Genomic DNA, 27920 nt, shown 5'->3' on the forward strand with positions numbered 1-27920 from the left:
CAAAAAACATATATTCATTTTTAAAAACTGCACACTTCGGTTTCGGTTTTCGGCCATGTGGATTTTGAATTTCCGGTTTCAGCACCCGAATCTTCATTTTGGTGCACCACTACATACAACATGAGATCTGAGATAGTGATCTATTACCTGACTAATACCTTCTGAAATACAACCAGTGGCTAAATGGTTAGCACTTCCACCTGGCAGTACTAGGGTTGTTGGTTTGAATCCCAACCACGGCACCACCTGCCTGGAGTTTGCATGTTCTCCCTGTGCCTGCATGGGTTTCCTCCAGGTACTCCAGTTTCCTCCCACACTCCAAAGACATGCTGGTAGGTTAATTGGATCCTGTCTAAATTGTCCCTAGTATGTGTATGTATGAATGTGAGTTAGGGACCTTAGATTGTATGCCCCTTGAGGGTCAGGGACTGATGTGAATGAGCAATATATATGTAAAGCGCTGCGTAAATTGACGGCACTATATAAGTACCTGAAATAAATAATAGGTCTACCAGAAGGATTGTTTAATATCTTTGTGAATTTTGGGAAGTGCATAGAATGTTGGCATTCTAGGGTGCCTAGTTCTAATATATTCCCATAGGTCTTTTTGAATGACTCCACTCCTATGTGCTAGATCCACTAGTTTATAAAACTGCAGATTAAATTTATTTACAAGTGCAACAGAGATTTTCCTGTAGCATGTTTTATTTGTAAGAATTTGCAAACACATATTTTCTTTTACAATGGATTTTATTATAGACAACACAACAACAAAGACACAGTCAAAAGTAAGATCACAGACGCAAAAGAATAAGGTGTACAATTCTTCTGATGAAGGACATAAATGCACTGAAGTATTGACAAAGAGAGAAACTGAGTACATAAACACAATACTTAAAGAGATGGAATGAAACCTTATAAGTTGCTTTATTAGCAAACAAGTAATGACCAATCAGCTAGTAGGCGAAGGCCAAAGATAATCACAAAAATTGCATACAGAGGTACAGAGGGTAGGAAAAGCTGAACACGGAGCCTCAGTGGACGCACTGCAGTACTCTACACCAAGGACTCTCGAGAAAGTCCGACAGGTATACAAAACATTGCAGGTACCATTCTCTAGGAGTATTACAATCAGCGCAAATAGCATGAAGACTGACAAAAACAGAGGAAAGAAAGAGAAAAAAAAAGAAAAGAGAAACAAGGATAGTAAAGACAAAGAAAGGGCTCCAGGGGATCACGCCAGGAGAGTCCAGGGTCTGGTCAAATCTAGACGGTTGGGCCACATCAGGGGTGCCAGATCTGCAAGAACTTTGGGTGGGTGTCTAACAGGATGGCCGTTAGCTTCTCCACGTGCCAACCGGGCACTTATACCCCCTTCCTTACCAGGCCAATTTTCAGCTTTCAGTGCTGTCACACTTTGAATGACAATTGCGCGGTCATGCAACATTGTACTCACATGAAATTTTTATCATTTTTTTCTCACAAATAGAGCTTTCTTTTGGTATTTACTCACCACTGGGTGTTTTATTTCTTGTGATGTGAGTGAAAAAAAAGCAAAAAATTAAAAAAAAAAAGTTTCTTTGTTTCTATTGTAAAATTTTGCAAACAGGTAATTTTTCTCCTTCACTGATATGCGTTGATGAGGCTGCACTGATAGGCAGCACTGATGGGCACTGATAGGCGGCACTGATAGGCAGCACTAATGAGGTGGCACTGATAGGCAACGCTGATAGGCGGCACTGATGAGCTGGCACTGATGATGGGTACTGATAGTTGGCACTGATAGGCGGCACTGATGAGCTGGCACTAATGATGGGTACTGATAGTGGGCACTGATAGGCAGCACTGACTGGCGGCATTGCTGGGCACTGACTGGCGGCACTGCTAGGCTGCACTGATGGGTACTGGTGGAGGACACTGGTGGGCACTGCTGGGCACAGGTGGGTTGCACTGCTGGGCACTTGTGGGCGGAACTGTTGGGTGGCACTGCTGGGCACCGATCATCAGTGCCCTGATGATCGGTGCCGATCCCTGCTCAGACAACTGCCGGTTATCAGCAGTACTTTCCTCACGCTCTGACAGTGTGAGGAAAGTGCAGCCGAGAACCAGTAATTGCATTTCCCGGTGATCAGCGTGTCATTGGACACGGCTGATCACGTGGTAAAAGGCCGCTGTGATTGGCCTTTTACCACATCACGTGATTAGCTGTGTCCGTAGGACACAGTGATCACGGAGATCGCCGGGTGCGCGGCCCCAGGGGTGCACAGTCTCCTGCGCGCCCCCCAGAACTGACCGGCCGAAGTGCAGACATCATTCGGCTACCTGCGGTCAGCAACTGGTTAACCATTATAAAATTCATCTGGTTCTTGACGGCCTCGAAGCTAAGAAGATCAAACACATATTTTCATACATAAGATTGTCCGTAAGGACAACATTCCCTCCCGTATCAGAAGGTTTAATAGTTATTTTAGTGTTTGCTGACAATGACCTCACTGCGATTTTTTCAGCTGCACTTAGATTATTGTGGATGTGATCAAGTTTTAAAGATTCAATGTCCTCAGTGACCTGTCGAACAAATAGAGATAGAGAAATAGCTGGATTTTGGCTAAGCGACAGAAAGACATGAGATCTCTTGTGAAATGTCATGTCCTGTGCTTGTATGTCCTCATTGATTTGCTCCAAGAAATCTCCAATGTCCCAGCCATCAGTTTGATTGTTGGATTCATTTTCCTCTAATAATAATGTTAGATCTCGCAATGCTTTAAAGTCCGCCGTTGTAAAGTTTGTCTCAATATTTTCAGTTTGATGAGTGTGTTTAATATAGAGGCTCTTGAAAAAAAGCTTACATTCAAAAAGATTAATATTTTTAATTATTGCAAATGTATCCATTCTTTTATTGGGACAAAGCGATAGTCCCAATAATAGTACTCCTTCCTCTTCTCTTGAAAGTATGTGATGACAGATTGATGATATTCAGTCCCCTCTCTGTGTCATCTTTATTGTGTATGGTTCTATCCCTTTTCCTGCTTTGGGTGAGATGTTCGGGTTTGGTCTGTCTACAAAAACATCTTTCTTTGTCTTTCTTGTTGCTAGAGTGGATCTGCTGAAGGGGGATTATTGTTGCTGGGGGATCCACTGAAGAGTGGTGTGATGGGAGTCACTTTGGGTGGGGGGCCCATGGAACACAGCTCACTTTGGAGAGGTGGGGAGACCCCTGTCTCAGCTCCCCATATCCCTCTTATGTGTAAGCCACCCTGTGACTGTTAGGGGTACAGGGTGATTTGGCCTAATATTAGGGTGGGGGTTGTGGATTGTTTAATGCCATGTGGTTGCATCCCATTGTTCTATTGTGTGTCTTACTTGGGAGCAAACTATTATGGGATGTATGTGTCTATGTGTATTGGCTTGGTGGAGGGGGGTGTCTGCAGCAGCCTCCCTCCTGATGGAACTGTCTATTGGTGTGTCTCTTGTTACTAAATGTAGATTGTCATTATGCAGGGGGGAGGGGGGTTGTTCCCTTGAATGTATATATTTTGTATCTGTGTTAAAATAAAGTAGTCTATTTCCTGTTTTTACTTCAAGACTGGTGTCTAGTCTTGTATGGTCTCTTGTGGTGTCTGTGGTCGGTGTTCAGACGGGGAAGCGGTATTATAATGGAAGTACCCAAGTGCACTCAGGGTCCGGTTCCGTTACAAGTGGGATTTATTGTTGCTGGGGGGCATCTGTTGATGGGGCAGCATAGTGTCTAAATGGTTAGCACTTCCACTTGGCAGTACTAGGGTCGTTGGTTCGAATCCCAACCACTGCACCACCTGCCTGGAGTTTGCATGTTCTCCCTGTGCCTGTGTGGGTTTCCTCCAGGTATTCTGGTTTCCTCCCACGCTCCAAAGACATGCTGGTAAGTTAATTGGCTCCTGTCTAAATTGTCCCTAGTATGTGTATGTATGAATGTGAGTTAGGGACCTTAGATTGTACACCCCTTGAGGGTTAGGGACTGATGTGAATGTATAATACATATGTAAAGTGCTGTGTAAATCAACGGCGCTCTATAAGTACCTTAAATAAATAAGTGAAATAATAATGAGAAAGTCTATTGTGACTGGGGGGATATACTGATAAGGAAGAGGTCTAGTGTTGCTGGGGGGATCTACTGATGAAGAAGGGGGTCTAGTGTTGCTGGGGGGATCTACTGATGAGGGAGGTCTATTGTTGCTGGGGGATCTACTGTGAAGGGAGGTCTATTGTTGCTGGGGAGGATCTACTGATAAGGGAATCTATTGTTGCTGAGGGGAGGTGGTTTATTGTTGCTATAGTGGATCTGTTGATGGGGGGGGTTATTGTTGCTGGGGGATCTACTGAATGGTGGAATTTATTGTTGCTGGGGGGCATCTATTGATAGGGGGATTTACTAACGAGAAAGGGTCTATTGTAGCTGGGGGGGTCAACTGATGAGGAAGGGGTCTAGTGTTGCTGGGGGGTTCTACTGATGAAGAAGGGGGACTAATGTTGCTGGGAGGATCTACTGATGAGGGGAGGTCTATTGTTGCTGAGGAGAAGGAGTGTACTGATGAGGGAGATAGTCTTTTGTTGCTAGAGTGGATCTGCTGATGAGGGGGAGGGGCTATTGTTGCTTGGGGATCTACTGAATGGTGGGATTTATTGTTGCTGAGGGGCATCTATTGATTGGGGGATCTACTAATTAGAAAGGGCCTATTGTGGTTGGGGGAGATCTACTGATGAGGAAGGGGTCTAGTGTTCTGGAATGGGATCTACTGATTGGGGGATTCTACTGATGGGGGGGCTGTTGTCACTGTAGGGGAATCCACTGATGAGGGGTGTCTACTGTCACAAGGGATCTACTGATGAGGTGGGTCTGTTGTCACTGGAAAGGGATTTACTGATGAGGGGGGTCTACTGATCGGGGGGTCTGTTGTCACTGGCGGGGGATCTACAAACAAGAAGTAGAGTGAAATATACAGTGCCTTGAAAAAGTATTCATACCCCCTTGAAATTTTCCACATTTTGTCACGTTACAACCAAAAACATAAATGTATTTTATTGGGATTGTATGTGATAGACCAACACAAAGTGGCACATAATTGTGAAGTAGAAGGAAAATAATAAATGGTTTTCAACATGTTTTACAAATAAATCTGTGAAGAGATGTAAGAGGAGTACAGGATGTATGGGATGTACGGGGTGTGTGGGATGTACGAGGTGTGTGGGATGTATGGGATGTATGAGATGTACGGGCTGTGCGGGATGTATGGATGTACGGGATGTACAGGATGTATGTGGTGTGCAGGGTGTATAGATGTACAGGGTGTGCAGGATGTATAGATGTGCGGGATGTACGGGATGTGTGGATGTACGGGATTTACAGGATGTACAGGGTGTGCGGGATGTACGGATGTATGGATGTACGGGATGTATGGATGTACGAGATGTGTGGATGTACGGGATGTATGGATGTACGGGATGTACAGGATGTATGGATGTACAGGATGCATGGATGTACGGGATGTATGGATGTACGGGATGTGTGGATGTACAGGATGTATGGATGTACGGGATGTATGGATGTACGGGATGTGTGGATGTACGGGATGTATGGATGTACGGGATGTGTGGATGTACGGGATATACAGATATATGGAATATAAGGGATGTATGGGTGTATGTGGTGTACGGATAGACATATATGGATGTACAGGGTGTATGGGATGTACGGGGTGTGCGGGATGTACGGGGTGTACGGGATGTACGGGGTGTATGGATAGACATATGTATGGGATGTACACACAAAAAAATAATAAATGCACATTTTTTTATCTGCATAAAAAAATGTACATTTATTATTTTTTGTTAAAAGGTGAACTTGTCCTTTAACTTTTTTTTTTTTAAAGAAAAATCATGAAAAGGAGACAGGTGAGGAAGCTGGTGTGCATGTAGCATGTTTTTACATTTTTGTGTCCTTAGCTACAATTCAAGTTGGATAACAGAGTCCCAGCAACACTTCAGAGCTCAAAACTACTCCCATCCATCCTAGGAGTATCCAGTAGGCTCCGGCAAAATGGCAGCCGAAGTGCACATCTGCGGACACGTCACGTGACACTCGCTGCTCTTAAATCTGCCGGCCCGAGAAAAGCCGAGCCACGCCTCTGACTGGCCACGTGACGACTCTGGTTTAGGAAGAGATGGCGGCGCGCGGGAGAGCGGTGCCGGGTCGGCGAGGGCTGTGAGTGACCGGTCCGGTGGCGGTGCGTCTGCTTGCCCTAGACAACAGTGAGCAGGTAACCCTTACGAGCCTGGGGGGAGAGGAGTAAATATCCACGAAGTTCCGCTGTAATGAGTGTGTATGGAATGCTGTACATGGTAGAGGTCGGCGGTGTTTTTGAACTTTAATGGCCCCCCAGTCCTAGTCCGTAGGGTTCAATATTGAGTTGGCCCCGCCCTTTGCAGCTATAACAGCTTCAACTCTTCTGGGAAGGCCGTCCACAAGGTTTAGGAGGGTGTCTATGGGAAGGTTGGACCATTCTTCCAGAAGCACATTTGTCAGGTCAGGCACTGATGTCGGGGGAGGAGGCCTGGATCACAGTCTGCCCTCTAATTCATCCCAAAGGTGTTCTATGGGGTTGAGGTAAGGACTCTGTGCAGGACAGTCAAGTTCCTCCACCACAAACTGGCTCCTCCATGTCTTTATGGACCTTGCTTTGTGCACTGGTGGGCAGTCATGTTGGAACAGGAAGGGGCCATCCCCAAACTCTTCCCACAAAGTTGGGAGCATGAAATTGTCCGAAATGTCTTGGTATGCTGATGCCTTAAGAGTTCCCTTCACTTGAACTAGAGGGCCAAGCCCAACCCCTGAATATTATTATACAGGATTTATATATTATTATTATTATACAGGATTTATATAGCGCCAACAGTTTGCTCAGCGCTTTACAATATAAAGGGAGACAATACAGCTTCAATACAAGAGGGATAGGAGGGCCCTGATCCTGGGAGCTTACAATCTAGAAGGGAGGGGCTAGTGAAACAAAAGGTAGTAACTGTGGGGGATGGACTGGTTGGAAGAGTAGAAGATTCCATTATTAGCTGAGTGCAGGATAGGCTTCCCTGAAGATAGGTTTTCAGATATTGTCTGAAAGTGAGCGGAGTAGGCGATAGTCTGATAAATTGGGATAGAGAGTTCCAGAGGATGGGGGAATCTCTGGCGACGAGCATGGGAGGAGGAGACAAGGGAGCTAGAGAGCAGGAGGTCTTGCAAAACAACCCCCCACCATATTCCCCCTCCACCAAACTGTACACTTGGCACAGTGCAGTCAGGCAGGGGCGTGTCTACCGCAAGGCACCCAAGGCATTTGCCTAGGGAAGCAATTTTTAGCGGGAATCCCCGGAAGAAGGGACCTGGTGAGCAGCAGCGGGCTGACCCATGCAGGGCTGCCATCTGAAGAGTTACCACCGAGACTCCTGTAGGTGGCCCGGACAGCAGCAGAATCGATGTGGGCGAGAGCAGTTGCAGAAGGATTAGTGTTTTTGTTTTTTTACTGAACTTTTGTGGTAATATCATGTGACATAAAAAATTGGAATTACCGCTATTTTTCTCTAGGGTGTCTCCGTTCATAAAATATATAATATTTGGGGGTCCTGTGTTTATCTTGGGGCCTAAAATAATTTTTAAACGTGTTTTTGAGGGATTTGACATTTTAATCTTTTTAAAATACAGCTGTACCTTATTTATCCATTTCTCTTGTAGACTCCGCCTCTCCATGTGACCAGCTCCTCTTAGCATCCTCAATGATTGGTCACCCTCTGACATCATGGCGTGCATTGACGCTGAGGGCTCACCCACATCAGGTCAGATGGAAGAGGAAACGGCCGGCTGCCAGGAGTAAGGGGGTAAGATTTATTACTTCTAACCCTTGCATACAGGGAGGTAACTTTTTTTTTTTTTTTTTTTTTCTTTTGTTTTGTTTTGTTTTTTTTTCTAGAAAGGCCCCCCCCATCCCCAACAGTTCACCGTTAAGTTGATGTAAAGACATGGCTGGCTATATCTGGGGTGGATTGGGGGGGGGGGCCTGGTCTGCTGAGGAATGATGACATAAAAGGCCGAATTGCAGTGTCCACTGAGCAGTTTTCTCTCTACAGTGAGACACCATGACAAATCCCCTTGAAGCGAAATCCCAACTGACCTCAGCAGTCAGGTGACTCCGCCCACTGCGATGTGACCAGAGTATCCGGAAGTACACTCTCTGTACTGCATGGTGGTGCTCCACCCTGAACTAGCACTGCAGATCCAATAGTAGACACAGCTTGTTCACACCATGTCCATTGAGCTGTCTTTCTCCTGCCCTGTGGCATATGCACTTTTTTTTTTTTTTTTTTTTTTTTGTGTTTTTTTTTTTTTGTTTTTTCCCCCTTGAAGGTTTCTCCTGCTGCTGGGAACGGATAAGCAGTTCATTTATCATTTGTGCCATGTCTGTTTCCGCAGTAGACATGCACATTGTTTTCATTTCCCCTTTCCTACACTTAGTGTTCTAATTTAATATATTACAATTTATATACTGTGTATGGTGTTTAGGGAATTTCACGTCTTTAAACCTGAAATAAACAACCTTGCAAACGAGAGCGCCAAATCATATATTAGTGAGAATACAGCTGTATGAGAGCACCCATTGCCTGCCCATCCGATGCTCTGGTTACATTGATTACACTTCTCATTTTTATAGGGTTTCTTTAGCACATGCTACACCCTTCATTGCTTATCAGCTTACAACACTTATGATGTATAGTGGACCAGTTTGCAACATTTTCAGTATCAATGTAAGTATACCAATACACTTCAAATGTAGCTAAAAATATCTGACTTCTGTATATATCTATATACACCTAGTAATGGCCATTTCTAATGCAATGGACCTTACTCTAAGATATATAAACTTATTTGAACACTTTTATTTACTGTTATTTCATTAAGATATATTAATGTGATGTACCGTGTTTCTCCGAAAATAAGACATACCCATAAAATAAGCAGTAGCAGGAATTCTAAGCATTTGGCCAATATAAGCCATACCCCAATATAAGACCTAGTGATGGACGGGCAGCCCTTTTCATCTCCCCCATTGTGACAGCTGCTCTCCCCCATTGTGACAGCTGCTATCTCTGAGGTGAATGTAGAGGTTACGGGCAGCCCCATCAACAAGGTCGGCTCACTGTCATTCTGTGCGTGCTGCAAGTTGATTCATAGAGGAAGACAGTGAAGGGGTAGAAAGTAAGTCTGCTCAGTGAACTGAGGAGCAGGACGCTTTGCTTTAGGTACAGTATTGTGTGTCCTAAGGGGGAACAAGTAAAGCTGTGCCTGCTGTCTTACTCAGCACTGTGGATGTCTCTCCCCCAGTACCAACCAGCAACAGTCTGTGGGTCTCTCACCCCCCAAACACCAGTAAAGCTGCTGCTCGCCATACGTACTATACTTAATAAAAATAAGACATCCCCTGAAAATAAGCCAGTGTCTTCTTGAGGAAAAATAAATATGACTGTCTTATTTTCAGGGAAACACGGTAGGATATAGTAAGGATCACTTTTATGCCTATACAATGGTGTCTTGTGTTGTGTGTTTTTTTTTTTTTTTTTTTTTGTTTTTGTTTTGGGGTTTTTTTTGTTTGTTTGTTTTTTTTCCTCCTGGTTCTGGTCCGCTCCAGAATATAGCATAATTTCCGGCCATGTTTTGATTGGGAGTAGAATTCCAGCCAACACGAAGTCTGCTTAAAAACATTCCTTACCATCTGATTAGTGCGGCAAAAAAGTTTAATCCTTAAATATTGGCAGGCCTAGGACCCTCCAACAATGAGGGACTGGATAGACAGTTGATCGTATCAATAGGATGGAGGAGCTACGCTATATGGCTAAAATGGGAAAAATGTAGAAAACAATGGAGTAGGTGGTATAAATTTTAAAACATCTGAAAAAATATCTCAAAATGAGGGGTGACCTGGTAGTAGAGTTGGAGAATCAAACCGGTTAATTAGATTTATAGCAAATAGAGAAGCAGATACAGGAGGGGAAAGGATGTTAAGAATCAATTGGACAGGGGAAATTGTATTGGGAGGAGAGGCTCTAGGGGGCTATGGGGTGAAAGTGGATGCATATGTTGTGTAAATGTGTTTTATGTATTAGAATAAAATATAGATAGAGAGATAGATATATATATATATATATTATAATATAATTATTTTTTTTTATTTGTAAATAAATATATTTTACAAATAAAAAAACAAAACAAAAAAAAAAAACATTCCTTACCCTCTTCTACCTGCCCTGTTTAACCAATGTTAAAGAAGTAACAAAAATTCTGTATGCTAACTGCTTTCATTCCAGTCAAGTGATCCCGCAGCTACACCTCCCCTGTGTAGTGAGTGGCGGCTGCAGGGAAACAGGGAGCGATGACAACAGCTGGGCTATGGGGGCCAATGAGTGACGTTGCCACTAAAAACTACTGTGATCTGGTTTACGTAGGGTAGCCGGAGGGGGGAGGGGATATTTTGGACGTTAAGATAAGTTTGGTAAGGCGGCCATACATGGTTTGAAATCTGTCTGGTTCAGCAGGGACATTCGATCCTCGTATGGTCAGGCTGGTTGTACAGAAGTCAATCGGTAGATCAACTTCTGTTCAAACAGCCTATTGGGTTTGTCCCACATGATCAGTGACATCAGCTATAACCAGAAACACTGATCAATGTGTCCTGACATTAGGGAAGTCTCCTTACTGTCACAACACAATAGCTTAGCAGTAGTCATTTCCACCCCCCCCCCCCCCCTTCCACCCATTGGTTGAACGAAGAGAAGATAAATATGTAGCCAGCTTTAGGTTGGAATTCTACTTTATGGATCACTTGCCATGTATGTTCTAGGTTATATATGTACTCAAGGCTTTTAAAGGTACCTAATGGATAGCAGATATCATGCAAGACCTATACCTCTGCTGTCTGGTATTATGAATCATTTTATCTGACCCAGGCCAGCTCAAACTTTCTCAATAACTGACTGTATAGCATTTGTGGACTGATGTTGCCTTTTTTGGATTGTACATGGTTTATATGGCTTGTGTATATGCGTTTTTGGAATGCATGCAGCTTGTAATTTTAGTATATCATTACAATTTTGGTGGTGCAGGAATTTCTTTAGGTAAAGTTTTCAGGAAAGTGTGTGCGGTTTTTTGTGTTTCTCCCTCCCTTACTGGTATTCATTTTTTATAACTTTACAGATTAGAGTTCCTGGGTGCTCCTCTGTTTGGGATAATGTAATACAATGGCCAATGTCTAACCGATGACACATTCTGCTTGTCTACAGGCTCCATAGGATGCGGTCATACCACTTCTTCTGATGTAACCAGAAACGCGGTCATACCACTTCTGATGTAACCAGAAACGAGCCATGTGGTCCTGATGACAAGGTGGGTGCACAGAAAATTGCTTCAGTACTTACTCTGCTTTTCAAATCGCTTATGGATTTGATTGTTGTATCGGCATCAGTCAGTACTGTATAGTTCTTGGATTAGTTCTGATTGAAAGTGATTCTTCTCTCCTCTGTGCTCCACCCCTCCTAACTTTATGCTACACAAGTGTGTGTGTGTGTGTGTGTGGATAGATAACAATGGGATGGGACTTGTAGTTCATGCACAGATGTCTGACTTGGTACCATGTTACACCTTAACCCCTTAACACCCTGCCTCATGGCCCTTAAGGGAGTTTCAGATACTGGGAGGCGGGGCAGGGTTTTTCATCATGTGACTACTGTAATTGGTTTGTCATTGGTGTGAATAAACTCAGAATCTCAGCACTGCAAGCTGACAATAGCTAACAAGTCGGTGGGATTGATTTACTAAAGGCATATAAGCTCACTGGCCTCTTTATTAGGTACACCTGTTCAATTGCTTGGTATTACTAATCAGCCAATCACATGGCAGCATCGCAATGCATTTAGGCATGTAGACGTGGTGAAGTTCAAACTGAGCATCAGAATGGGGAAGGGTGGATTTAAGTGACTTTGAACGTTGCATGGTTGTTGGTGCCAGAGGGGCTGGTCTGAGTATTTCAAAAACTGCTGACCTGGGATTTTCACGCACTCATCTTTTAGGGTTTACAAAGAATGGTCCGAAAAAGAAAATATCCAGCGAGTGGCAGTTGTGTGGATGAAAATGCCTTGTTGATGTCGGAGGAGGGGAATGGGCAGACTGGTTGCTGCGACACTCAGATGGTAGGGTCAGAATTTGGTGGAAACATGAAAGCATGGATCCATCCTGCCTTGTCAACAATTCAGGGTATTGGTGGTGGTGTAATGATGTGGGGGATAATTTATTGGCACTAGCAAGGCATACCTAATAAAAATATAAAGTATGTGTATAATATATTAGTATGTATATTTTATTTTTTTTTTTCATTCAAATTCTGTATCTCTCAGGTGCCAGTACTGCTGTCTAAAGATGCCCCCTGTCCTGTGCTTTTTCATCCAGAGTGTGAGGGGTTCTAATACAGGAGGTGTTATTGGTCAGATCATCAGATGAAAAGGAGGGGAATTGAGCCTAAAAAACGAATGCAGCCACCACATCTGATTGGTAAGCTGCCAAATCTATTACATTTTTGGTTTTAATATCGCTTTAAGTTGTCTGCAGAGGAATGATGACATAAAAGGCCGAATTACAGTGCTGCCCCAAGCAGTTAACTCTCTCAGTGGGTGGCATAATGACAAAAACCCCTGAAGCGAAACATTAACTGACCTCTGCATAGTAACTAATACAGTTAACTGACAATGTTTTCCAACAAACGGGTGCTATAAGCCGGTGTTTTTCTAATTTTCTAGGTAGAGTACCAGACCTCCTGACTTCCCTCGATACTGGACCTATCGAAGATATTCATTTATGTTCCCCCTACACATGTAAAGTGGCTGAAAGTTAACCATTGAATGTCTTCAATAGTTTGGTGTAGAAGTAGGTATATTGACTCCTTCACTGGACAATAAAGATTTTGCTTCCTGATTTATTTTTGAGTGTATTTTATCCATTGTGTGTACAATTATTAGGCAAGTGAGTATTTTGACCAAATCCTCATTTTTATGCGTAATGTCCAACTCCAGTCTGTATAAACTTGAATGCTTATTGGATTTTGGCATATCAGGTGATGTGTAATGAGGGAGGTGTGGCCTAAGGAGTTCAACACCCTATCTCAAGGTGTGCATAATTATTAGGCAGCTTCTTTTCCTCAGGCAAAATGGGCTAAAAAGATTTAACTGACTCTGAAAAGTCAAAAATTGTAAAAGTCTTCCAGAGGGATGCGGCGCTCTTGAAATTGCCAAGACATTGGGGCGTGATCACAGAACCATCAAGGGTTTTGTTGACAGTCAACTGGGTCGAAAGAAACGTGTTGAGAAAAAAAGACGCAAATTTACTTCCAAAGATTTGAGAAGAATCGGATGTGAAGCTACCAGGGAACCATTATCCTCCAGTGCTGTCATATTCCAGAACTGCAACCTACCTGGAGTTCCCAGAAGTACGAGGTGTTCAGTGCTCAGAGACATGGCCAAGGTAAGGAAGGCTGAAACCCGACCACAACTGAGCAAGACACCTATTGAAACGTCAAGACTGGGCCACGAAATGAAGATTTTTTTTGTTTTGTTTTGTGTTTTTTTTTTTTTTTTTTTTTTTTTTCAAAGGTTATATGGACCGATGAGATGAGTAACTCTTGATGGGCCCATGGCTGGATCAGTAATAGGCCAAATGCGATTTTTCTCCTGCGCTCCAGGACCCAGGCCTGCGGTGAGTAGATGAAATCAAACTCCGAAAAAGCAACCACCAGAATAAACAAGGTCGTGCAGCTCCACACCAAGGCTGGGGAAGCCCGAACAGAACTGAAGTAAAACAAGAAGCGCACCAACCTTGCGCATTACTTCAGTAACCAAAATTTATTTAGTAAAAGAATGGTACTCACAAACAGCGAATAAAAACAGGCATGTAAGTCCTCCAAGGAAGGTCATGCCTTCTACTGAGGAAGAACACATGACATTCGAAACGCGTCAGCTGTACTGAGTGGCTACCCCCATGATGGGATTCGCACTGGCCTCTTGCCTTTAAAGTCCCTTGGAGGACTTACATGCCTGTTTTTATTCGCTGTTTGTGAGTACCATTCTTTTACTAAATAAATTTTGGTTACTGAGGTAATGCGCAAGGTTGGTGCGCTTCTTGTTGTTTTACTTCACAGTTTGGATCAGTAATAGGCACAGAGCTTCAACTCAGATTCCAGCAAGGTGGAGGTAGGGTACTGGTATGGACTGGTATTATTAAAGATGACGCTAGCTGGACCTTTTCGGCTTGAAGATGGACTCCAAATCAACTCCCAAACCTACTGCCAGTTGTTAGAAACATTCTTCAAGCAGTGGTACAGGAAGAAGCCTGCATCCTTCATGAAGACAATATTTATGCATCGCAAGCATCAAAGGATTCCGCTGCGTGGCTAGCCAATCAAGGCCTCCCTGGAACTGGGCAGAGTTTGAGGTGCTCAAAAGGGGGAGTCTTTCCATCCTCTCACCTCCTTGGTTTCTGACTTTCTGCTTGATCTCTATACTTGTTCTGTTTCCAGTATATAAATATTGCCTGGCATGACAGCCAGGCAATAAGCATGTTCAGAGCGTCCGCAGTGGCAGTCTGTTTGTTCTGTAGAGGCTTTCTATCAAAATAGCTTAACTTCCCACCATTACATTTATTTTGTCCACCAAACCACATCCTGAGGAAAAGACATAGGCGGTCACAATACATCCAGTAAATGCGGCAATAGCACTCATGTCCCAGCAATGGTTCCTCAAAACCGATGAGATTGTACGATTAGAATATCATGACATCTGATACTTCTACACTGTACTCTAAAATTCCCCAGAACATAGTGGGGGTGGGTGCAGGATTAAAACACAACCCAAGAATGTTTGGCTTGTACCTTTGTTCTCTAGTTTAGTTTGGCACCTAATTACCTCCCTCCTTAGTATTTCAGTGGGCATCATGATACCTGCAGGAACCTATGACTTTCCTAATATGGATCCATAAACCTGTGATCTATGCAAATAATATTTAACCACTTGCCCTCCAGAGAATTTACCCCCTTCCTGACCAGGCCATTTTTTGCATTACTTTAACTGACAATTTGGTGGTTATGCAACACCACCCAAATTTAAATTTTTTTTTTTTTTACTTTTTGCACTATAAATTAAACCGACAATTTTGAGGGGGGGTAAAACAATATTTTTGACTTTTTGCAATTAAACATGTCCAGTAAAAAAATTAAATCAAATTTCATCAATTTAGGTCAAAATGTATTCTGCTCCATATCTGCTTAAAAAATCCCAATACGTGTAAATTGTTTTTTGTGAGTTAGTTTTTACAAATGTTGATTATATATACTCGGATTTTTAATTTGTTTTTTTTTTTTTTTTTAAACTAGTAATGGCAATCAGTGACTTATAGCGGGACTGTGGTGGGCATTCTGACACGGGGGGGAACTGACTTGGTGACACCAATACAGTGATCATTGCTAATAAAAAGCACTGACATTGTACTAATGGCACTGGGCAGGAAGGTGGGTTACCGTGTGGTGATCAAAGAGTTAACTGTTCACTTTCACAATAAGCGGTCTGTGCTTTCAGCTGTAAGCACACTCCTTTGTATGGCTATGCAGAGCCATACAAAGCAGTGTGCTGGAGCTGATAGAAGAGAACTGTATTGCCTAGGCCAGAAATGGCAGCACAGGTAGGGCGCATGTGCTCCCTACCTGGTGATGCAAAATCGTGTCTGTATATGTGATTTTGTGCACCCCTGCCACCCTATAGCAGTATTTTTACTATGTGGTGGTGGTTAAAGTGGTTGTGAAAACTAAAGATTTATTTTTATGCATTCTCTGCCATTCCCATCTGCTCCTAATTGCTAATTAGGGAAACGGAGGGAGCGATGACAACAGCTGGGCTATGGGGGCCACTGAGTGATGTTGCCACTAAAAATTACTCTGATCTGATTTACCTAGGGTAGCCGGAGGGGGTATTTTGGACTTTTTTTTTTTTTTTTTTTTTCAAATAGTTTTTATTAACTTTTAAACATACATATTAATATGCATCATAAAACAATACAGTTCACATTAGATTGAAGTAGCAAGTAGAAGTATGCAAAAATTGAGGATATGTTTCCCCACCATTTGGCCGGGGAATATGTGAGTGTGATTTCGTCTAGTTATAAGCATATATATATTAATGTGAACCATAATTGTTTTGAAGTATATTAAGAATGGGAACAAAGTGGGAAAAAGGAAAGGAAGGTGAGGGGGGGGGGGGGGGGAGTACCAGTCAAAACGTTAGTTGTATGGTGGTAATATTTTTAGATATATATCATTTAATGGAACAGTTAGGGTCCGGGAGCCAACGAGACCATTGAAATTGGAATTTATGATATGTGAGGTTTTGGATTGCTGTTCTCTTTTCCATTTCACATTGGAAATTTAAATCAGAAATAAGAGTCGAGATGGAAGGAGTTTTGTTGATTTCCATAATCTAGTAATGTTAATTTTAGCAGCTGCTAGTGTATGGATGATAACAGTTTGCGAGTTTGGAGGAAATTTGTCTATTCCTATATGCAAAAGGGCTAAAGCTGGATTTGGGGGTGTGTAGGATTTTGAAATTGAAGAAATTATTTGAAACACTTTATTCCAATATGACCTAAGAGATTTACAATTCCATAGTATATGAGTGATTGTGCCTGTTTCTCCAGAGTGTCTCCAACATTTAGGAGAGTGTTGGGGGTAAAAAAGAGCGAGTTTAACTGGTGTGAGGTACCATTTGTGTAAAATTTTTAAGTAGAAGTCCCAATGGGAACTACATTTGGAGGCCTTATATGTGATGTTAAAAGTTTTCGCCCAGATATGTGGAGAGATTGGTTGGAGAAAATCGTTTTCCCAGTTAGTGAGAGAGGCGGTGTGTATGGAAAATTGGGCATTGGTTAGTAGCTTATAAAATGTTGAGATTCCTTTTTTAGGATATTGTAATTTGTGAAAAAATAGGTAAGCCGTGGCGGGGATTTTTAGCTCTAGGGGTAATGCCAATGTGCGTAGAGAATGAGATATTCTTAAATAGTTGAAATTTTCCTTATCGGGTAAATGGAATTTTGTTTGGAGAGTAGTGAAAGAGTCTAATCTATGATTGGTATATAAATCTTTTTATGTGTGATATACCTCTAATTTCCCATTGTGATAGGTTTAAAAAAGGGATTAGGAGGTGTAAAGTGGAAATAGGTGTATAAATACTCTTCTTTTCGGAATCTGGGTGTTTCGCTGATGGGAATGTAAACCAGGCCTGTAGGGTGGCTTTCATACAGGGGTGTTTGAAAAGTAGGTGAGTTTGAGAATTTTGCGGTAGGAATAATAATTTGTAGAGTGTGTATCTAAGAGGTGGGAGGTTTTCCATGTTGGTCCATGTCTTATCTTTAGTGGGACATAGTTGGTCCAGAAGCGTGGCGTTATAATAGGATTGTAAATGTGGGAGTCCCGCCCCTCCTTTTGAAGGGGGTTGTATTAATAGGCTAGTCGAGTATCTAGGTTTTTTAGAGTCCCATGTGAATTTATTGAGGATCGTCTGGAGTTTGGAAAAAAAGGAACTGGGTTCGGGAGAGTTCGGAAAATGTAGAGTATTTTAGGTAAAATGGACATTTTTAAGGTAGCAATTCTACCCAATGTTGAGAGGGTAGATGTACGCATTTGTTTGAGTTCTCGTGGAATAGAGTCAAGTAATGGCTTGTGATTAGCGGTATATAATTGGTTTGTTGTATTAGTAAGTTTAATTCCCAAATAAGGAATGCTGTATTGTTCCCATGTGAAAGGGAAGTGTGTTCCAATCAAATTTTGGATTTTATGCGGAGTGTATAGGTTTAGAATGGAGGATTTTGGCTCGTTAAGTTTATAATAGGAGATGTCTGAGTAGTTGTGAAGATGAGAGCGTATTGTTTGGAGTGATTTTATAAGGGTTAGTGATCATGAGAATAATATCGTCTGCAAAGAGACTAATTTTGTGTTCTGTTTCAAGATGGTTGATACCTGAAAAAGAAGGGTCATCTCTGAGTTTGGATGCTAAGGGTTCAATTAGTAAGGTAAAAATTATGGGTGAGAGTGGGCATCCCTGTCTGGTGCCGTTGGAGATCTGGAAGGTTTGGGAGAGAGTACCGTTATTTAAGACTTTGGCGGAAGGTTTGGAGTATAGGGAGAGTATTGCCGATAGCATCCAATCTAGAATCCCAAATTTCTGCAGGGTTAGTTTCATGAAGAGCCAATTGATTCGATCAAATGCTTTTTCAGCATCTAGGGACAAGAGTAATGAGGGTTGTTTAGTGGACTCTAGGTTGTGTATTAGGGATATAATTCTTCTAGTTGCGTCGGGTGCTTGTCGGCCTGGGATAAAACCTACTTGGTCCGGATGGATTAGTGTGGGGAGGTATGGAAGCAACCGTTGTGCGAGAAGTTTGGCATATAATTTTATGTCTGTATTTAAAAGAGAAATCTGTCTATAATTTTGAACCAGTTGGGGGTCTTTATTTGGTTTGGGTATTGTGGTAATGATGGATTGTAGCATTTCAGGGGGGAAAGTACCTGTGGAGGCAGTATGGTTGAATAATGTAGATAAATGAGGTGTGAGGTTAGGCGCAAACGTTTTATAGTATTCGTTTGTAAATCCGTCGTTGCCTGGAGATTTGTTAAGGGGTAGTGTAGTTATGCTATGTTGTATCTCTATAGGAGAAATTGGAAGCGATAGAGACGTAAGCTGAGATGATGTGAGACGCGGTAGGTTGGTAGTGTCTAAAAAGTTTTGAATGGTCTCAATTGTAGGTTGGTTTGTATCAGGGTCATTTTTGATGTTGTAAAGTTCCTGGTAGTAAGTTGCAAATGCATTCGATATATCTTGTGGGTTAGTGAGTAGTGTTTGTGTGGTTGGGTGTTGGATAGTGGCAATTTTTGACTTAAGTCGTTTTTGTTTAATAGTTTTCGATAAGAGGGAGCTTGCCTTGTTGCCTAATGCATAGAATCTAGATTTAGTTCTCTGAAGGTTGAGATCGTAGTTGTGCAGTAGAAGGAGTCGTAATTTATTTCTATCTGAGGTCAAGGTTGCAGTTATGGAGGAATTTGGGTTGTTTTTATTGGACTCTTCATTAATTTTGATGGCGGTAAGTAATTGATCAATTTGGTGGGATCGTTGTTTCTTGATTCGGGAATTTAGTTGTATGAGTATGCCTCTCATAAAGGCTTTATATGTAAGCCATAGTGTTGTAATAGGGATATCGGGTAGAGTTGGTGTCAAAAAACAGGTTGTGAGCATCTAACAAGTGATTCTGATGAGCTACGTTTTTTAGTATTATGGAGTTTAATCTCCAAATAGGTGGGAGTGCTGCGCGTTGATTGTCGTCTAAAGTAATGTTGATTGGAGCATGGTCTGACCAGGTGATCGTGCCTATTTTGGACGAAGTTATGTGTTGCAGTGTCCATTTATCCGTAAGGAAGAAGTCAATTCTGGAATATGCGAGGTGTGTAGGAGAATAATAGGTAAAGTCTCTTTCAGTGCCGTGATGGCATCTCCAAATATCGTATAGGTCGTGATTATGAAGAAATTGATTGAAGGTTTGTTTAGGTACTCTTCTGTGGAAGGACGAGTCCATTTGTGCGTTGCCAATGATATTGAAATCTCCTCCAATAATAAGTCTGCCTTGTTTCAGGGAAGTGATGGTTTTGTAGAGCTTGTTATAAAATTTGATCTGGCGTTTGTTGGGGCCATAGACGTTTACTAAAGTATAGAGAATGTCATTCAGACGGCAAATTAGGATGTGATAGCAATCTTGAGAGTCAGCGATTTCAGAAATGAGGCTGAATTGGATAGAGTCCTTTATGGCGGTTATGACGCCATTTCTTTTCTTGGGGTTTGTAGCCAAAAAGATATGCGTAAATCGATTAAGGTGGAATTTGGGAGTCCTGTTTGTGGCAAAGTGAGATTCTTGAACAAAGAGGATGTCGGCCTGAGATTTTTTCGATTCTCTTTGGAGCATCGATCTTTTAAACGGCGAATTCAAACCACGGACATTAAGAGAAGTAAGGTTAATCATATTGTAGTTTTTGAGTGCTGAATTGAATATTGCATTGGAGTCTTGAATGAGTGAAAAGTTTAGTGGTTGTTTCTGTGGAAGGAAGTGTTTCATCGGTGTGATTGAAGTTGTTCGAATTAGGTCTCGTATTTATGATGAGAGATTTACAAAAGTTCATCAAGGTTAAATAATCAATAGAGTAGTAGTGAGCGACTGGTGGTGCTGAGGAGGGAGGAAATGGTGAGGGTAGCAGGGGGTAAAAAAAATACTCGCAAATAATGCAAGTGGTCTGAGTAGCTGGTCTTGCTACTACAGATTCGGGGGGTTTGATTAGGCTTTGACCGTAACCTAGGTCAAGCCAACTAAATCTTGGGAACATAAAACTTTCTAAACATGGCCGTGCGCCAGAGAATGAGGTGGTTTAGCAACTTGTAGTGTAAGAGTATTAAGATACCAGAAGTTGGATGTGGTTGTGTTATTCATCTTCCATATTCTGGAGTAAAGTAGGTGTGGATTGTTGCGTTTCTCCAGGGATAATATTCCAGGCTTTGAGGAGGTCTAAGCCTGCTTCGAGATTTTTGACAGTAAAAATTCGGCCCTGTTGTCTGATGGTTAATTTTGTGGGAAATCCCCACTGGTAGGCAATGCCATGGTTTCGTAAGGCCTTGGTAATGGTTATCATTTTTTGCGATTGAGTAGTGTGGCTTTAGAAAGGTCAGCGAACAGTCGAATATTGGCGTGTGATGGTGGGAGTGCAGATGTATTCCTGGCCGCTAGCATAATTTTGTCTTTGATGTGATAGAAGTGGATCCGAGCTAGGACATCTCTAGAGATAGATGCTGGCAGGAACGCGGGTTTGGGTAACCGATGAGCTCGATCAATAGTTAATTCGAGATCGGAAAGAGATGGAATGAGGATTTTCATGTATTGCTGGATGTAGGGGAGTAATGCCTCATTGACACTTTCAGGAATGCCTCTGAACTTAATATTATTACGTCTCGATCGATCTTCTAAATCAGCAAGTTTCAAATTTATTTGGTCAATGTCAGACGTATGTTCTGTATGAGCGTCAATTAGGTCATTGTGCGCTGTAATGACATCGCCCATTTTGGATTCAATATGTTGTACTCTGAGTTCCTGGCGTTGGACTGCGGTATTAAGTTGCACTAATGAGGATGAGATGTCATTATGCAGGGTCTGTCTGAGCGATAGGAGCATATTTTTCATAGATAGCTCCGTCAATGGCTGATCTGCTGTCGGGAATGCCTCTATTGCTGGGAGGTCTGTGTTAATTTGAAGAAGCGGATTAATAGGGGCCTGGTAATCGGATCTCTGGTGATCTAGATCTAGTCTGGGCCTTGATTTGGCTGGGCTGCTTGTAGGGGGGAGACAACTCACCAGGATCCCCTGGGTATAATGGATGCTGCAGCCTGGGATCTCTCCTCTGTGTGTGAGTGTCATCCTCCTGTCTGCAGTTCCCTGAATGTCCGCCGCCGGCGCCATCTTGGATTCCTGTCGAGATGACAGGAAAGAATTGGGACACTTTCCCGGGCTGTCCCGGGGTTTTTCTCCTCCGTGGCATCGCTGTGGAGGTGCGGGCACCTCTTATGTACGGGTTGGTATGCCTGGAATTCCCTGGGGTCTGTGTGAGCCGCTTCTGTCACTGGCGGCTGGACGGAGAGCTCCGCTCTATGCGTCCATTCGGGTGCCGGCCGCGCATGCGCCCCTATTTTGGACATTTTTAAGATAAGTGTGGTGGTAAGGCGGCCATACATGGTTTGAAATCTGTCTGGTTCAGCAGGGACATACGATCCTCGAATGGGCAGGCTGGTTGTACAGAAGTCAATCGGACCTAACGGATAGCAGATATCATGCAAAACCTATACCTCTGCTGTCTGGTGTTATGAATCATTTTGTTACAATCTGACCCAGGCCAGCTCAGACTTTCTCAATAACTGACTGTATAGCATTTGTGGACTGATGTTGCCTTTTTTGGATTGTACATGGTTTATATCGCTTGTGTGTGTGTGTTTTGGAATCCATGCAGCTTTTAATTTCAGTACATTACAATTTTGGTGGTGCAGGAATTTCTTTAGGTAAAGTTTTCAGGAAAGTGTGTGTGTGTGTGTTTCTCCCTCCCTTACTGGTATTCATTTTTTATAACTTTACAGATTAGAGTTCCTGGGTGCTCCTCTGTTTGGGATAATGTAATACAATGGCCAATGTCTAACCGATGACACATTCTGCTTGTCTACAGGCTCCATAGGATGCGGTCATATCACTTCTGATGTAACCAGAAACGAGCCATGTGGTCCTGATGACAAGGTGGGTGCACAGAAAATTGCTTCAGTACTTTTCAAATCGCTTATGGATTTGATTGTTGTATCGGCATCAGTCAGTACTGTATAGTTCTTGGATTAGTTCTGATTGAAAGTGATTCTTCTCTCCTCTCTATGCTCCACCCCTTCTACCTTTTTGCTACACAAGTGTGGGGGGTGTGTGTGGATAGATAACAATGGGATGGGACTTGTAGTTCATGCACAGATGTCTATGACTTGGACCATGTTACACGTTACACCTTAACCCTTTAACACCCTGCCTCCTGGCCCTTAAGGGAGTTTCAGACGCTGGGAGGCGGGGCAGGGTTTTTGATCATGTGACTACTGTAATTGGTTTGTCAATGGCATGAATAAACTCAGAATCTCAGCACTGCAAGCTGACATAGCTATCAAGTCGGTGGGATTGATTTACTAAAGGCATATATGCTCACTGGCCTCTTTATTAGGTACACATGTTCAATTGCTTGGTATTCATAATCAGCCAATCACATGCCAGCATCTTAATGCATTTAGGCATGTAGACGTGAAGTTCAAACTGAGCATCAGAATGGGAAAGAGGGGATTTAAGTGACTTTGAACGTAGCATGGTTGTTGGTGCCAGAGGGGCTGGTCTGAGTATTTCAAAAACTGCTGACCTGGGATTTTCACACACATCTTTTAGGGTTTACAGAGTGGTCCGAAAAAGAAAATATCCAGTGAGCGGCAGTTGTGTGGATGAAAATGCCTTGTTGAAGTCAGAGGAGGGGAATGGGCAGACTGGTTGCTGCGACACTCAGATGGTAGGGTCAGAATTTGGTGTAAACATGAAAGCATGGATCTATCCTGCCTTGTCAACAATTCAGGGTATTGGTGGTGTAATGATGTGGGGGATAATTTATTGCCACTAGCAAGGCGTACCTAATAAAAATCTAAAGTATGTGTATGTATGTATGTTTATTTTTTTTCTTTCATTCATTCAAATTCTGTCTGTCAGGTGCCAGTACTGCTGTCTAAAGATGCCCCCTGTCCTGTGCTCTTTCATCCAGAGTGGGGGGGGGGGGGTTCTAATACAGTGTTATTGGTCAGATCATCAGATGAAAAGGAGGGGAATTGAGCCTTAAAAAAACTAATGCAGCCACCACATCTGATTGGTAAGCTGCCAAATCTATTACATTTTTGGTTTTAATATCGCTTTACATTGTCTGCAGAGGAATGATGACATAAAAGGCCGAATTACAGTGCTGCCCCAAGCAGTTAACTCTCTCAGTGGGTGGCATAATGACAAAAACCCCTGAAGCGAAACATTAACTGACCTCTGCATAGTAACTAAATACAGTTAACTGACAATGTTTTCCAACAAACAGGTGCTATAAAGCCGGTGTTTTTCTAATTTTCCAGGTAGAAGAGTACCAGACCTCCTGACTTTCCTCAATACTGGACCTATCGAAGATATTAATCTGTTCCCCCTACACATGTAAAGTGGCTGAAAGTTAACCATTGAATGTCTTCAATAGTTGTTTGGAGTAGAAGTAGGTATATTGACTCCTTCACTGGACAATATTGACTCCTTCACTGGACAATAAAGATTTTGCTTCCTGATTTTCTTTGAGTGTATTTTATACATTGTGTGTACAATTATTAGGCAAGTGATTATTTTAACCAAATCCTCATTTTTATGCATAATGTCCAACTCTATTCTGTATAAACTTGAATGCTTATTGGATTTTGGCATATCAGGTGATGTGTAATGAGGGAGGTGTGGCCTAAGGAGTTCAACACCCTATCTCAAGGTGTGCATAATTATTAGGCAGCTTCTTTTCCTCAGGCAAAATGGGCTAAAAAGATTTAACTGACTCTGAAAAGTCAAATTGTAAAAGTCTTCCAGAGGGATGCGGCGCTCTTGAAATTGCCAAGACATTGGGGCGTGATCACAGAACCATCAAGGGTTTTGTTGACAGTCAACTGGGTCGAAAGAAACGTGTTGAGAAAAAAAAAGACGCAAATTTACTTCCAAAGATTTGAGAAGAATCAGATGTGAAGCTACCAGGGAACCATTATCCTCCAGTGCTGGCATATTCCAGAACTGCAACCTACCTGGAGTGCCCAGAAGTACAAGGTGTTCAGTGCTCAGAGACATGGCCAAGGTATGGAAGGCTGAAACCCAACCACCACTGAGCAAGACACCTATTGAAACGTCAAGACTGGGCCAAGAAATGAAGATAGGGTTGTTTTTGTTTTTTCAAAGGTTATATGGACCGATGAGATGAGTAACTCTTGATGGGCCAATGGCTGGATCAGTACTAGGCACAGAGCTCAATTTCAACTCAGATTCCAGCAAGGTGGAGGTAGGGTACTGGTATGGACTGGACTTGTGTTAAAGATGAAGCTAGCTGGACCTTTTCGGGTTGAAGATGGACTCCAAATCAACTCCCAAACCTACTGCCGGTTGTTAAACTTTCTTCAAGCAGTGGTACAGGAAAAAGTCTGCATCCTTCATGTAGACCATATTTATGCATCGCAAGCATCGAAGGATTCCGCTGCGTGTCTAGCCAATAAAGGCCTCCCCGGAACTGGGCAGAGTTTGAGGTGCTCAAAAGGGGGAGACTTTCCATCCTCTCACCTCCTTGGTTTCTGACTTCCTGCTTGATCTCCATACTTCTGTTTCCAATATATAAATATTGCCTGGCATGACAGCCAGGCAATAAGCATGTTCAGAGCGTCAGCAGTCTGTTTGTTCTGTAGAGGCTTTCTATCAAAATAGCTTAACTTCCCACAATTACATTTATTTTGTCTACCAAACCACATCCTGAGGAAAAGACATAGGCAGTCACAATACATCCAGTAAATGCGGCAATAGCACTCATGTCCCAGCAATGGTTCCTCAAAACCGATAAGATTGTACTATTAGAATATCATGACATCTGATACTTCTGCACTGTACTCTAAAATTCCCCAAAACATAGTGAGGGTGGGTGCAGGATTAAAACATAACCCAAGAATATTTGGCTTGTTCTCCAGTTTAGTTCGGCACCTAATTACCTCCCTCCTTAGTATTTTAGTGGGCATCATAATACCTGCAGGAACCTATGACTTTCCTAATATGGATCCATAAACCTGTGATCTATGCAAATAATATTTAACCACTTGCCCTCCAGAGAATTTACCCCCTTCCTGACCAGGCCATTTTTTGCATTACTTTAACTGACAATTTGGTGGTTATGCAACACCACCCAAATTTTAAATTTTTTTTTTCGCACTATAAATTAAACCGACAATTTTGAGGGGGGGAAACAATATTTTTGACTTTTTGCAATTAAACATGTCCAGTAAAAAAATTAAATCAAATTTCATCAATTTAGGCCAAAATGTATTCTTAAAAAATTCAAATACGTGTAAATTGGTTTTGTGAGAGTTAGTGTTTACAAATGTTGATTTATATATAGTGGGATTTTCAATTATTTTTTTTTTTTAACTAGTAATGGTGGCAATCAGTGACTTATAGCGGGACTGTGGTGGGCATTCTGACACTGGGGGGAACTGACTTGGTGACACCAATACAGTGATCATTGCTAATAAAAAAGCACTGACACTGTACTAATGGCACTGGGCAGGAAGGGTGGGTTACCATGTGGTGATCAGAGTTAACTGTTCACTTTCACAGTAAGCGGTCTGTGCTTTTAGCTGTAAGCACACTCCTTTGTATGGCTATGCAGAGCCATACAAAGCAGTGTGCTGTATCGCCGAGGCCGGAAATAGCAGCACAGGTAGGGCGCATGTGCTCCCTACCTGGTGATGCAAAATCACGTGTATGTATATGTGATTTTGCACACCCCTGCCACCCTATAGCAGTATTTTTACTATGGGGTGGTGGTTAAAGTTGTTGTGAAAACTAAAGATTTATTTATTTTTATGCATTCTCTGCCATTGCCATCTGCTCCTAATTGCTCATTTTGAACCTGATGATCCAGCGCAGAGCCTGAGCTCAGCGGTGATGTTCTCTTTCCATCCTCCCTGGACTCCGTGAGAACAGCAGGTGATTGGGATTGAGCTGACGTGACTGCCCCCATAGCGAGCAGCTTTTTGGGTGTGGGGGGGGTGAGTTTGGCAGAGAACAGGAACACCAGCGAGGAACCGCGGAAGTTTGAGTAAATCTGATACGTTTTTGTAAAGTTAATTTTTTGTGTCTTTTTATTTATACAATCATTTTAAAGCTGAACTCCAGCCTTGCCATCTCCTGATCTATACTGCCATTGCCTCCCAAGTACCTATTGACTTTCTCTGCCAACAGTGTTTCGTTTGAAAGCATGCATCCTTGATATTTTTAGGCTGGTTTGTGTGCTGATACTTTGATGTTCAGAGGCAGCTAATTGCTGCCTGTAGGTGCAGTAACAGTCTCTGCTATGGCTGATTAGCTGCAGCATGTTTGTGTGGCCCATACACCACAAATTCTGACCCTGAACGTATCCTGGCTCGGGTGAGTGGTTACATGTGAACAGCAGCAGTGCCTGCCATTGATTTGTACAGAACCAACAGCTTCTGACACCTGCAGCTGTTCACACACGGTTTGTGCAAGCAGCATTTACATCCACTGGCAAGAATCTACTCATTCTTGCTGGCTGCTTTACACACCCTCCTGCATGCATGTTGCCTTGGATGTGCATGCTGAAGACACTGATTGCCAGACTGCACAGCAATGAACGCCTAGTGGCCTGCAGGGAAAAACAATGCATGTCTAAAGGGATGCCAATGATCTATTCCTTCATGTACAGTATTGCTTTGGAAGAGGCAAGGCAGGGTGCTGAAGTCTGCTGGTCCCTCCCTACCACCACAGAGGAATGCAGACACAGCCAGTGATGTTACTGGGTTTCTTTAGGTATGTCTTAAACCAAATAGTTTGACACATTGCATGTTGACAGGGAAAGGGTAAGATATTATATGCATTTAATGTACCAGTGCGGTAACCATGTACTTCCCCGCTACAATATTATCATTTAAAATTCTTTAATGATCTAGAGGGGACAGTAAACCCCATTGTAACTTCTTTTCCTCCAATGTCTGCCAGTAAAGTGGTAATAAAGTTACAAGGCAACAAAAAAAAATTCCCCTCTGCAGGTTTAAGCTATAATTTGCTAGTATACACTGCATCCTAGCATCTTGTACATTGCTCCAAAAAATGAACGGAATGCTTTGAATCAGATCTCAATGGGGAAAAATCCTCCTGCTGGATATCTATACTGATATGGACGGGGTAATATGTAAGGATGCCCCATTGTTTGATTTTCGGGGTGTCTTTGATGGAAATGATCAACCTACAGTGGGCTGAATTCAAAGTGAAAAAAATTATGCAGCAGGCTAGTCCATTTTGCTGAAATTTCATTGCAGCAACTGAGAATGGCCCCCATGTGCTAGTATGCATGCCTGACAACAGCGGGGGAGGCCCCTAATGAGATGAC

The 27920-nt window shown here is 42.5% G+C and overlaps 1 long non-coding RNA gene and 3 other non-coding genes across 6 annotated transcripts; all 4 read left to right on the forward strand.

The window, feature by feature from the left end:
* The first annotated feature begins 6172 nt into the window (after positions 1-6172).
* On the forward strand, positions 6173-24066 carry LOC149435508 (uncharacterized). 3 transcript variants are annotated; one of them, XR_016308468.1, is made up of 8 exons: positions 6173-6293; positions 7760-7902; positions 8733-8826; positions 11356-11458; positions 12466-12619; positions 12865-12991; positions 22407-22474; positions 23866-24066. It is a non-coding gene; the product is annotated as an uncharacterized LOC149435508 (long non-coding RNA). The 3 variants fall into 3 exon arrangements; XR_016308469.1 differs by lacking the exon at positions 8733-8826 and adding an exon at positions 12142-12261; XR_016308467.1 differs by lacking the exon at positions 8733-8826.
* Positions 8089-8201, forward strand: LOC149435509 (small nucleolar RNA SNORD89). The gene has a single exon (XR_016308470.1). It is a non-coding gene; the product is annotated as a small nucleolar RNA SNORD89 (small nucleolar RNA).
* On the forward strand, positions 12673-12787 carry LOC149435510 (small nucleolar RNA SNORD89). The gene has a single exon (XR_016308471.1). It is a non-coding gene; the product is annotated as a small nucleolar RNA SNORD89 (small nucleolar RNA).
* On the forward strand, positions 23672-23786 carry LOC149435511 (small nucleolar RNA SNORD89). The gene has a single exon (XR_016308472.1). It is a non-coding gene; the product is annotated as a small nucleolar RNA SNORD89 (small nucleolar RNA).
* Positions 24067-27920: the final 3854 nt, after the last annotated feature.

The sequence above is a fragment of the Staurois parvus genome, unplaced genomic scaffold (genome assembly GCF_062004578.1).
Source record: "Staurois parvus isolate SC_StPar_1 unplaced genomic scaffold, SC_StPar_1.0 ptg001495l, whole genome shotgun sequence".
NCBI classification, from domain to species: domain Eukaryota; kingdom Metazoa; phylum Chordata; class Amphibia; order Anura; family Ranidae; genus Staurois; species Staurois parvus.